We start from the raw sequence: 2,875 nt of genomic DNA, 5'->3' as shown, positions 1-2,875 counted from the left end.
TCAACATGGTGAAACCCCGTCTCTACTAAAAATACAAAAAATTAGCTGGGCATGGTGGTGCGTGCCTGTAATCCCAGCTACTCAGGAGGCTGAGGCAGGAGAATTGCCTGAACCCGGGAGGCGGAGGTTGCGGTGAGCCGAGATCGCGCCATTGCACTCCAGCCTGGGTAACAAGAGCGATACTCTGTCTCAAAAAAAAAAAAAGAAAAAGTTTGGATTATATAAATTATAAAGGCTTTTTAAACATGCATACACACGTACATATACAAAGATCCTACAGGTTTTACTTCAGAACTTTTAGCCATGAAGTAACTGTATGTATGTCCTTATCCTGGAGATGATAATCTGATCAGCCAATTCTTATGTAACTACCAGGTATTTTTCAGGCCATGCCTTTATAGAGCCATGAAAGTTTCTCTGGCTAGAAAAAAGTCTCCAACAATACACTGTGTTATATAAATATGTCGTGGTGTGGCACTCTACTGCACATACAGTAGTCCCGCCTTATCCGCTGTCCACTGTTTCTGTTACCTATGGTCAACCACAGTCTGAAAATAGCAAACGGGAAACTTCAGAAATGAACAACTCATAAGTTTTAGACTGCATGTCATTCTGACTCGTGTGATTAAATCTCACGCCACCCAGTGCGTCCTGCCCATGGTGTGAATCATGCCTTTGTTCAGCATGTCCACGCTGTACATGCTACCCACTTACATGTGAGTCACTTAACAGCTCTCTCAGTTACCAGATGGAAAAACACAGTATGTATAGGGTTTGGTGCTAGCTGCAGTTTTAAGCATTCACTGGGGCGGGGGGTGGGGGGGTCTTAATATATATCCTCCACAGATAAAGGGAAAACTACTGTGTAATTGCAGAGTAGTGATTTTATGAACTAGTTCTACATTTAAGAAAAATGAGGGGAGGAGGGAAGGCGGAGAGTAAGATGGAAGATGAGGAGGTCGCTGAGAGCTGGGAAGAGGCGGCCCCCAGCGGGGAAATCCAAATCTCCTCCCAAAGTGCCCATTGTGATTCAGGACGATAGCCTTCCCGCGGGACCCCCTCCACAGATCCGAATCCTCAAAAGGCCCACCAGCAACGGTGTGGTCAACAGCCCCAACTCCACCAGCAGGCCCGCCCCTCCGGTCAAGTCCCTAGCACAGCGGGAGGCCGAGTACACCGAAGCCGGGAAGCGGATCCTGGGCAGCGCCAACCCGGAGGAGGGGCAGGAGAAACCCATCCTTGACAGGCCAACCAGGATCTCCCAACCTGAAGACAGCAGGCAGCCCAATAATGTGATCAGACAGCCTTTGGGTCCTGATGGGTCACAAGGCTTCAAACAGCTCAGATAAATGCAGGCAAGAAAAGATGCCACCATCGCCGCCGTCACCGCCTCCTGGGTTGTCTGCCACGGGTTGCACTGCCGTGGCAGGCAGCTGAACTTGAGCAGAGGGAACGACCTGACTTACTTGCACTGTGATCCCCCTTGCTCCGCCCACTGTGACCTTGAACCCCATGCACTGTGACCTCCCCCCTTCTCCCCCTTCCCACTGTGATTGGCACATCGTCAAGGGCTGTCCCAAGTCAATGGCAAGGGAAAGGGTGGGGGTTAGGGGAAGGTTGAGGGGACCCACCAAGGACTCAGAGTAGAGAGTCAGACAGTGCCACTTGGCCACTTGGGGTAAAGCCAGTGCCAGCAATAACAGTTTATCATGCTCATTAATTTGGGATTTCAAAACACAAATGAGAACTCACACCCACCTACCCCCAAGTGTATGTCTTCATCACTTAAAAAGTAAGTTCCATTTGAAAATATCTTTTCTTTTTTTTTCTTCCTATTTTTATTTGTTTATACAAATATCTGATTTGCAAGAAAAAGTGCATGGGAGGGGTTTTAGTGGTTTAATGAATTTTTAATTGAGAAAGGGTAGTTTGGTAGTCTACTTAAAAATGTTTCTGGGAAATTCACTAGAAACATTAACCAATAGGATTTTGGTGAGCTTAGCTTCTGTATTCCTACTGCCGCCTGGAAAAGGGGCAGGGCTCTGCAGCTCCCAGGACAGATGAGCACCCCATGCCTATAGCTCCTTCCCTGAGCTAAGTCCCAGGACATCTGGGCCTTGCCTGGAGACTGGGCTAGCTCCGTAGGCTCACAGAGCCTGGGGAGGGTGACAACTCCACCTCTAGTATTTTGGGAGACAGGGCAAGTGAACAGACTTCCCTTTCCCATACCCCTCAGGGTGGTTCCCTACCAGCCAGGCTTATTGCTTCTAGAAGAGAGCAGAGTGCCAGGGAGTGAGACTGCATCCCTGGGCTTAGCAGTGAAGGAGAGGAGACCTGTTTAGTATTTTGCCATCAGCACAAGGAAAACCAGGAGACAGTCTGGCTCCGGGACCCTAAGCCTTCTGCCTCGTATGGTCAGAAGGTGGATAGGTCTTCCCACTCCAGCATGGCTTGAACTCTTAAGGGTCTGCGGTGCTCCATCTCCATTGCTGGCCCCAGATCAGTCACTATACCTGGTACATTTCCTGTGTGCAATCACTACCTTGAAGGCAGAACATTCTGAATAAAGTGGGAAAAAGAACAACAAAAAAAAAGAAAAATGAAGGGATTCCCCTTCCGGGGTCCCCTTCCACTCAGTATGGAAGCTGCTTTCCTCTCCAGGATTCCATCTTCGGGTCCCCTTCCACAATCTTCATGGAAGCTTTCTCTCTCATCTTTTTCTCTCTCCTTTTTCTCTTTCTCTGCCTAAATAAATCACTTTTCTGCAGTAAAAAAAAAAAAAAAAGAAGCAGAGAAATGTTGTATGTCTCCCCGAAATTCAAACACCTAAGGAAAGACAAGTAGAATCAGAACTAAAATGTTCAAGTTCTCCATT

At 47.9% G+C, this 2,875-nt stretch overlaps 1 pseudogene across 1 annotated transcript; it reads left to right on the top strand.

The window, feature by feature from the left end:
* The first annotated feature begins 926 nt into the window (after positions 1-926).
* On the top strand, positions 927-2,585 carry LOC116531000 (annotated as a pseudogene). Its single transcript, XR_004260213.1, has one exon. The product of XR_004260213.1 is annotated as an SUZ domain-containing protein 1 pseudogene (transcript).
* The last annotated feature ends 290 nt before the right edge of the window (positions 2,586-2,875 follow it).

This window comes from Sapajus apella, unplaced genomic scaffold, assembly GCF_009761245.1.
Source record: "Sapajus apella isolate SASKATOON/1434 unplaced genomic scaffold, GSC_monkey_1.0 scaffold69, whole genome shotgun sequence".
Lineage (NCBI taxonomy): Eukaryota > Metazoa > Chordata > Mammalia > Primates > Cebidae > Sapajus > Sapajus apella.
Note: the sequence above shows the minus strand (reverse complement) of the source record. Positions and strands in the feature narration are given on the sequence as shown.